Source organism: Pinus tabuliformis, chromosome J, assembly GCF_031772625.1.
Source record: "Pinus tabuliformis cultivar Carrire ecotype Pingquan chromosome J, CPIR1, whole genome shotgun sequence".
In the NCBI taxonomy this organism is placed as follows: Eukaryota; Viridiplantae; Streptophyta; class Pinopsida; order Pinales; family Pinaceae; genus Pinus; species Pinus tabuliformis.
This window is the reverse complement of record NC_142295.1, coordinates 1327881936-1327892623: the sequence shown is the minus strand read 5'-3', so window position 1 is coordinate 1327892623 and position 10688 is coordinate 1327881936. Positions and strand designations below refer to the sequence as shown.

The window sequence follows — 10688 nt, the reverse complement described above, 5'->3', positions numbered from 1 at the left end:
TAGCAAGGGAAAAAATTTGGCCAATATGGTGAAGAGGGGAAAAATTCTAATGCAACTCTATGGATTTTTGAGCCTGTTGGAAGAGGTCCAAAAATTCCTCATAGATGGGATGCTATCAAAGGAATATGCAGGACGGTGCCACGAATCTTGTATCGGACCCTTTGTGGTGATTGGAATTCTTGAGCTGGTTGGCCAGTGGAATTCCAGACTAGACTTGGTATGGTCTTTGTTAGAGAACTATCTGAATGTGAAGATGACTCGATTTGGTTGTGGAAACTAGTTCCGATGGGTTGGGAGGAGCATTGTTTTTCCACTATGGTTCTCATAGTAGAACAAATTAACTAATCAGTTATGTGTTGTGTTAGAAATTAGTTTTCTATATAATTGTGTAAACATTTTATGTACATCTTCATAGGAAATGAACCTAGTACTTGGTAAGGAATTATTAGTAGTGTAGTCCTTTATTGTATTACCAATATTACAAATGTCTCTAGCAAGGGATAAGAAAATTTGCACTTGATACAATTATTGATCATTTCGATGATTGGAGAGTTATGTGCTCTTTGAGTAATGTAGAAGTATTGTGTGGATGTCTTTAGCGGGAGATGAGACAGAATACTATGCATGTAGTGCAATGATTTATCATTTTGATGATTAGGGTGTTGGTTCTCTCAAGTACTTGTAGAAGTACTGTGATTGAAATATCACTTGACATTACATAATTGATTGATAGTTAAAAGTATTTCATTTGATTGAAAATGTTGTGAATAATATGATTATGTTGGAGTTGTTAGTCATAGATTAGATGGTGCTTGTTGTTCGGTTATCAAACCATTTGAGTGCTTGCATGAAAGTGACCATGACTTCCAGGAGCAATTAGTAAGTAACAGTAACTTGGTATAGAGATTCTGGGTTGCTTCTATGAATTTGAATAATGCCCAAGTGATGGAAAGTAGAACTTGCATATTTTTGTAGCTATAAATGCTTATGATTATTTATTAAATGTTATTGTTTTTACTTATTGGTATTTCTTAGAAAATTAAATCCCTCATTTTGAAGGGGAAGGATCCCCTTTTTGGTTATTTAGATTAATATATCATGATAAAAGATAAAGTCTCAATGAGAGATGAACACCGAGGACGATGTTCTTTTTAAGGGGGGAGTATGTAATATCCCTAGCATAGGAACTTACGTTTGACATTCATAATTTAATAAGGTGAAATATTGTGGTGATTAATACATTGGAAATTATGATTATGTTTTTATATATTATAATCATTAACCATATTTAACGAATTAAGAAGTCATTAGGGTTTTTGTATGGCTTATAAATACTAATAAGTGTGTTTATAGTTATACATACACTGAACATCAAAGAATAAGTAGGAGGTTACAAGGTTTTAACAAAATACAAATAGTTATTTTTCCATGAGTCGTAGCATCAAGAATCAGTTAGAGGTAAAGGGTTTGAGTTAACACTTTTCATTCTCTATTCGCCAAAGTATCTATTTTCAGGAAATGAAAAAGGGTTTACCCAATGATGATAGCACACATACATTTATTTTCTAAAAAGAATACAGTACAATAATATCTAAACTATCACGAGTATTTTGACAAGTTTGAGCACATAGATTCTATTGGGTTTATGATGAAAATTCCAACGTATGCGCGTTGTAAACCACCCATGGATTTTCACCCTCAGTTATTCTCTACAAGGAAGGTGTAGATGCCGTGAAGGTGGCTCCATGATTGGCATTGTTGTTTAGCAGCACCGATTTTATAGATACTATGCTCAAGAGATAAGTACTTTTATCATTATTTCTGAAAGTAGAATTTGCATACGAAATCTTTTAGATTAAAAGAAGAGAAAGTGACTTTGCTTGTCTTTTAAAAATATATATAATATTGCATATGCATACTCTGAAATTTTGTGCATATAGAGAACTCACGTTAGTTTTATTAGTAAAAAAATATATGTTACTACATGTAGATACAAATTTTTATTATGTTAAAAATCAAGAAAGATATATATATATATATATATATATATATATATATATATATATATATAGATAATGTAAGAAAAGTTAGGATGCATACTCTTTTTCTAAAAAGGGGTTTTGTACCAATGTGGTGTATGAAATGATAAGAAATCCAAGTTATTTTCTTGAAAATGAATATAGATGAAAGAGGGTAATTTGTGAAATATTTTCATGGGTGGTGAAAAATAAAAGATAAAAGTTAATTAGATTAATTTTCTTGGAAGGGTTTTCATGAATATGTATGTATATATTACCCATGTTGTTTATTTAAAGACTGCAAGGATTTGAGTGCATAAAGATTGCATAGGAATTTTGTGCATGAATAGAGGAATTTTTTTTTTAAAGATGCATATGAATCGTGTCCATACAAGAATAAGAATGCATGCTTGTTTCTTGAAAATATTATTTTCATTGAAGTAAGGGTGATTGTGTTAAAATAAAAACACATGTTTGCATGCACAAAGGGTAGTTATTGTGACATAGAAAATATGCTTTTGAGTGTATATAAAGAAAGTTATTATGTTAATTTTCTTGAAAAGAATAGTCACTAGAAAATATTTCCTAATAGATGAATTGTGTTAATTTCTTAATTTAGTTGCATAAAAGGTTAAGTTAACCTTGTTATTGTTGTCTGGTTTTTATGCATAATTGATGGTTATCTATGGTGATTTCTTGAAAATGAAACATGATAAACTTGCATGTAGAAAGAGAGAGAAATGAGGTTATATTGAATTCAGTTTGAAGAAGTATGTATTTGTTCACATGAAAATAATAGCTAACGATGGTAGAAATATAGAGAAGGGAATATGGGTTGAGTGCACTAAAGAAGGGCTATTACGATAAGCTCTTGCATGCACAAATAATATCCATGGTGTTATACAAATATATTCTTTGCATGGATAGAAGTTGAGCTATATTTCTTTAGAAAATTATACGTGATTACTTTTAAGCTATCATAACTATTATCTTACTTTCGTTTGGAATAGGATGTATATGCGTGCAAGATTTATGTTAGCGTCCATTTGAAAATAATAAACATTTTTATGTAGGAAACAAAAACATGTTGTGTTAAGCCTACAATGGAAAAGACCATTTTTTAAAGTATATGGATTTGCATGCATAGGAATAACATTCATTATGTTAACTTCCTTTACTTATTTGCATGCACCAAAAGCAATAGCTGAAGGGATATTTATTTTGTTAAAGTTTAATTAACTCGAATGCACGATGTGTTAGTTTCCTTCAAAAGAATTTATGGACAGTTATAGTGATTTGTCTGGTACGAATGTGTGTGTGTACGAAAAATATCATAGCGATGTGGTGTTTATTTTCACATGCTTGATAACTATTTGCTTACACTTAATGCATGAGTAATGTTGTTAGAAAAAGCATGTTGTGATATTATATTTACATTTCATGTATGCACATGAATAGATGTAAAAGGATAACTTTTAAAGATTGATTATTGGTTGATTAATGCCTTATCTAATCATGATATCAAAGCTTGTTGACAACAACAATGACATGAAAAGATGGTGACTTGTGCATAAGATAGATTATGTTTAACATTGTGGCAGATAAAGAATTGATGTTCCATCTAGATGAGTGCGAGCTAAAGGAGAATCCAATTATGGAACACTTAGGCCACAAAGATATAAAGAGTGGAGATTTGTGGGTAAACGATTTTGTGATAATTGTAATAGCTTTTAGCTAGATATGTTGTATTTAAATGTTATTTCTTTGTAAGATTTTATGACAATGGTTAAGGGATGGACTCCTTTATAAGACATTGAGTGGGGTGAACACCCTCATGAGAATTTAATAATAAAATTAAACGTTTGTTGATTTTCACCCTACGGGGTTTCCAGGGTATATCGGTGTTCAATGATGTGATTTCTTATTGTGTCAGTTTGATTATGTTGATTCCTTATATGATGTGATGTTGATAATGTCAAGTATGTAATTAATTAATCTGGTTAAAGGAATCATGAAATGGATGCAAGGTTGCATCATACATCTTATGTTAATATACTTCAACAGTGGTCGTTAATGGTTATGCAAGTAACTATTCCTCTACCAAAGTTACTTTATGTGCTCATGAACATCTTTATGTACTCATAAACATTCTATCTAATGGTTAATGAGAAATTTGGAATAGTTATTTGGATAGTTACTTGCAGGTAATTTGTGTAAAATTTTTCTATCTCCCTACATTTTCATGTGAGGTTATTGGGGTATTTTATACTAGTTCAGTACAGTCTAATAGATAGGTATTCCAAAAACTATTAGGATACAATAACACGAGGAGTATCAATAATTTTATTATTATCATCATTATTCTTATATGATAGTTTTATTTTAAATTCAATTTTGTTTTTAAAAAAATCAAATTTCTTTATTTATAAATTTTAATAATTTAATTCTAAATTATATGTTAATTAATTTGATTTGTAATATTAATTAATCTTAATTAAATATTAATTTATATTAATTTGTTTTTTTTTTTTAAATATGTTTTTTTAATATAAAATTATAAAAATATATATTTATAATGATTTATAATTATAATTTCAATATAATAAATTTTGATATAGTTTTTCAGTTTCCACAATTTTAATCCTTGGAATTCTAAACATTTATAAACTTCTGATTTTAAACCTTAAACTTTAAAAGATAAGCTGGAGCTTCTATTTTATTTTAAATCCTTGGAATTCTAAACAGTTATAAACTTTTGACTTTAAAACCTTAAACTTTAAAAGATAAGCTGGAGCTTCTATTTTATTTTAAAGTTACTAGATAGAAAAGTTTGGAATGGGATTTCCATTATCTTTTGTATTTTAGGAAGTTTTTTTTAGGTTTAATTTTTAAACAAGTATTCTCTTAAATTTTAATGTTGTTTTCTATAGTTTGATTATAATTTTATGATTTTTATTTTACAATTATGTTAAGAACTTCTATTAAGATGGAAATTAAATAAGATTTTTTTTTTTCTATTTTAAATGTTATAGTTATACATGGCTTTAATAGTTTTCTTTTCCTGAAATATTTTTAAAAAAGATTTATACTAAGGAGTTTTATTCAAAAACTTGTTATTTTCAAGAATTTCATCTCTAGTGTTATTAACATCTTTATCTCTAAACATTTAAACAATCCATCATAAATCAATTTAATTTTTTCATAAAAGAGGAAAATAATAGTTTGAAAATAATTTAATATTTGTTTTTTTATTTATTAATTTATCGTATGTAAAAGGTTGAAGTAAAATTATGTTACTTAATATGAATATTGAAGAATTTTATTTATAGCTAACATTACACATCTTTCTCAATTTCTAAAATGTAAATATTTTTTTTTCAATTACTTTATCACTCTGTGTATCTAAAATTGATATGAATTTGATATATATCTATATAGATAGCAACGAAGCAATTAGACATATTATTAAATTGGTTATAATATCAATAAAAATACATATTTTTTTAAATGCCGTATAAAATAGTAAAAACATACAACTTTTTATATAAAAAATAACAAATAAATAAATAAATAAATAAATAAATAATATATATATATATATATATATATATATATATATAATACTTTCTATTAATTTATTTCTCTTTATATATAAAAAAATTAATGTAAAATTATGTTATTTCATTAAAACATGGAAAAGAATTACCATCCACCATAATTTACAAAAACAACTTTATTTATCTCTCATATATTGATTTAAGAACCATTTGAAATAAGAAGTTAGGAATTCACTACAGAGTTTAAATGTTTTTACATTAACAGCTCCACTTAAAAAAATAACGTATGAAAAATTATTTAAAAGAATTAAAACTTATTAAAACTGATTTGATACAGCCGTTTCAGTTTGGCTGGATTTGGATTCAATTTTATCTTGGGATTTTATCAATATTTCTTGCTTTTTGGTTGACGATGGTAGTTAAATTTTGCATATTTTGACTTACATCTGGAACTTTTCTGTCTTGGATTTTGGTTGATACAAATCCAAGAGTTGGAAAAGGTATTTTAAGTTTCTATTTGTATTTATTTTTTATATATATATATATATTTTATGGTTAAAATTGATATAATATTTTTTATATTAATTTGTAAAATTTAAATATTTACAATAATTTTTGAAGTATTAAATTTATCAATCTATTATTAAAAGAGGAGTTGTCTTTAATCCAAAATTTTAGATTTTTTTGGAATTGTATGATTGTAAAGTGGTTACATTGCAGAATGTATAAAATGCATGAAAATAGTTTGGTAGGAAATTGTTAGTCTTGTTTATCTAAAATAGTTTGGTAGGAAACTATTGCTGTTGTTTATCTGTAATTGTATTTAACGAGCAGTGAGGGATGTTGACACCGTTGCATTCGAACTCGATGAAGACGTGACCGATTCAGAATTGGTAGTCCCCACTGTATATCCTAAAGGAGGCTTCATGGGTCTTGTTTGCAAAACATTGACGTCCCTCTTGCTTACCAGCATCGCCACTATCTCAGACAGCGACAACCTTTGTGCAATAGAAGCTTGGGTGCATAGCAGACCTAGTTGTATCATTCTCAACACTTCCTCCTTATCATACTCATCTCCCATGCTTTCGTCCACCATTTCTAAAACCTCATTCGTTTCATATAGTTTCCAGCCCTGCAACATTGATAACCAAATTGATCAATTTCCCATGTAACATTCATTTCATTGATTTATCATCTATCATATGCTACTTCCACAGGGTTTAGGTTCCTATTTTCTAGCATAAATGGATTCAACACCCTGAAAAACTCTCGACATAGTAGAATTCTGCAAATTAAACAACTTAAACTTAAGTTTTTAAAAATCTCTATTCGATTTTGATTAAAATTAACCAGAAAACATGTCGTGAAAAAAACCATTTCATCTATAAAATAAATTATTTCTATTTTAAATAAAAATAAATTTCAACTAATTTTAAATTATTTATTTTTACATATATATAAAATACTTTTATAATATAAATATTAAATGAATATATTTGTAAAACAATCAAACTCGAAACTATATATTAAATAATTATCTCAATCAATGATGTACAATGTGTACATATTAATACGTATGGGAAACAATTGAATTATTTACGGGTGTTCTTGGACTCCAATAACTACTCAAACTGACCCAAGCTTAATCCCGAGGATTAACTCTCTAACATTCCCCCCTTAATCTAAAGAGATGTACCAAAGTCCAAAAATGAGAGCTCAAAATGCAAAAAAACATCTCAGCCAAGAGCTGAATGTCTCTCAAAAAATGGTTTTTAAGGATAACCACAAACTAATATAGGAGAACTCAAGGTCTCAACCAACATCAACTCTGGAACCTTCATAACAATTCTCACAACAAAAAATGTGGTATTAATGTGACCACGTACTCTGGAACTATCACAATAGTTCCATGAACATTTCCAAATATGGAAGTGCTTGTTCACAAATAACTCAATCAACTCAACTTTGACTCAAGCTTGCTTGACATCTCGAACTCGAACCTATAACAGACAATCAACTATTCCCCTCTTGTTAGATACATGGTGAGAAGTATTTTTCATCACTGCAAGGCTGATCATCACTCTCGAACATATCCTTCGGTATGACTTTTAAATCTTCTTGGTTGTTTTTGTCCAATCCTAAGAAGCAATCCATCCAAAGTTTAGTAGTTGTTTTGCAGTAGTCTTCTCTCTAGAACACCTATTTGTATGGTGATTGCTCTTTCCACAATGCTCACATGGGTGAAGATCAAAACACCAATCTTTCACATGTCCAACTTTATAACGCTATTGGTATCGATCAACTTGTTCTAGAACAACACCATCCATAAATCCATCACTTCGAAATTGTATTATTTTCGAAAAATATGGAATGTGAAAAGATACGTCCAGGACATTATATCCCAAACCATTACTGTGTTTATTATGAGTAATCTCTTCCAATGGTCTTATAACATTTTTGGGAACAATAGGCATCACATCTGTATGCAAATGACTCTCACATACACTTTCTTGAACATGAATTTTTGTTGCATCCAAATTTGCCTTTGAAATCACTTCATTATTCTTATCATTCTGATGACCAGGCTCAAACAAACTGTTGTTCTGAACAAGAACATGTTCATAATTTTTCTTTTGTAATTCATGTAGTTCGTCTCGTTGAAACTACGACTCTAGCTCCAAGAATTCAATTTTGCTTTTAGCATTTTGCAAACATGATTGGATGTTAGAGAACGTGTCCTTGTTGACTTGGACACTGTTATGAACATTAGATGACACTAAACTGTGTAATAACTGTAACAAATCATCAACTTTAGACATTTTCTCTAACAATCAACTTTGAAAAAAAATAGGTGTCGGCTACCACCGAAATTGCACCAAATACAAATGAATTTACAATGATTTAACTAGGTGTCGGGTTCAATAAAAAATGCACTCATTTACAACATAATTTCAAAAAAATTATCAGATTGCTGTAAACAAAATATTTTCTTCTTACTGCCAAACCAGTGTAGTGAGTATTACAACCTCCAAAATTAACTTCCCTTTTTGTTTTGTATATAAATTATCAAACACAAGGATTTGAACTTGTGATCTTGTAATCTTTAAAATACCAAATTAGCTCTCCTCACCAAAATTCCATTTCCTTTCTTTCTTTTATACTCAGAAATTGTATAATTTAAACTTATCCAAATAAAAGTCAAAGCTTCAAGAAAACCATCATCATTACAACTCAAAAATTATTGACCTCCTCCATCAAAATTTTACCTTTGTTCCCTGCATACAACTATGCGCTCAAGTGCATTAAACTCATTATGATTCATGCATGAATCAAGTTGTTTTTAAAGAGCAGTCCTCGCATCAGCTCGCGAAACTTCCTGCTTCATTTTTGTTGATACATTAAGATTGTTTTGGAGGCTCTCTGGACTCCAAACCTACCCTTACAAGCATAAAAACTCAGCAACAACACAAAATGATATAAGTTGTAAGTGGTTCCAAAAGATAAATAGGTCTTGCATCTTGGTAATCTGTCACATTTTCAAGAGTATTTTCTTTAACATCAGTCTGTCGGGGACTACAAAACAAAATTCCATGGTATTACAATAGGTCTTGTTTTTAGCTTTACTGTTTTCCTCACATACAAGTGGATAACAACATCGTCCCCCAAAAGACAAATCATCAATAACCCTCTTGTCCTCGAGCTGCTCGCTAAATTTTATATCAAGGGATGGAGAAACCACTTTCAAATATGTTGGAATTAAATCAAGCAATGAGAGCCTAAAGCTACCAAGTTAAATATTACTTAATGCATAGGAAGCAACCAAGAAGTCTTAGGAGTTGACCAAGGAGGTCGCCAAATTGTTGCAGGAAATCGTCATGGAGACAACTAATAAATCGAAGGACATGCAAATAATTTACCCAAAATAAGGGAGGAAATATCGTTTGTTGTAGATTAATGAAAAAAATTTAATCAATGGAATTCAGTACAGTAGGTAAGGATATCTTACCCTTTTTTATTTTTGTAGCAGGAATGTTAAGCATTTACATCATCTTTCTTAGCAACACAACACTAGACTTTATGTGGTCACGCAAACCTATCCTTCACTTTTTCTCTTCGGTGATCTCAGGTTTGATTCCAAGCAGAGTCGCTACTTCTAAATCCTTTGACGAGATCAACGCTCCCTCCTACGCAATAGCTACAAAGAGTATAATTCGCCCTGTGGAATCCTCTACTCCGTGTGGCTCTTTCTACATACTTGGTCACACCAAAGAGGCAGACGTCGCTTCTAAGAGTTTCAAGAGTTGGCACACTGCTTCAATGGGCAGTTTGATCCAAACTGTATCGAATCTTAATAGTCGCAGCTGCATCAACTGACCAACCACAGAGCTCTTAACAGTTGCAGCTGCATCAATCGACCAATCACAGACTTTGACTCATTCCCAACGACCCACCGTAGATTTGGAAAGATATATCTGAATTTTTTCAAGATATTTTTGAATCTAACATGAATTTATCCTTCATGTTGATAACTAAGACAATTCCATGCATAACCATAACACTCGCAGAAGACTCCCGGAAACTTGGAATAATTTTTGCCCCAACATTTTTTATTTATTTGTTTATAACCATAATAGTTGAAGAAGATAAGAAAATGTACACTAAATAGATAACTCTAAATTTTCTTTATGATGTCTATAACGACATAACATTAACTCCACCTCCAATGTACCTCTAGTGAAAACCTCTTCACTTGCAATGAATTCTTTGCTTCAACTAGAACTGTCTTCGACAGTCACACATCCTCTTATTTGTGAGAAGGGAACCCAATAGCAACACTCCTTCAACACATGGAATTTCTTGAGGAAGAAAAAATTGTGACAACATCTCATCTCCTTGTCATATATGCAAACTCCCTCTGCCCACAAAACTAGTAGCTTACTTCAAACAACAGGCGGATGAACCACCTGTTCTGATACCACTGTAAGACAATCAAACTGGAAACCAAATAAACTATATATTAAATTATTATCCCAATTAATGATGTAAAATGTGTACATATTAATATATACAGCAAATAGTTGAATTGGTTTCTGGGTGTTCTTGGACTCCAATA

At 30.0% G+C, this 10688-nt stretch overlaps 1 pseudogene; it reads right to left on the bottom strand.

Moving 5' to 3' along the window:
- Positions 1-6398: 6398 nt before the first annotated feature.
- LOC149232191 (cold-responsive protein kinase 1-like) overlaps positions 6399-10688 on the bottom strand; it is a 64313-nt pseudogene continuing 60023 nt past the window's right edge.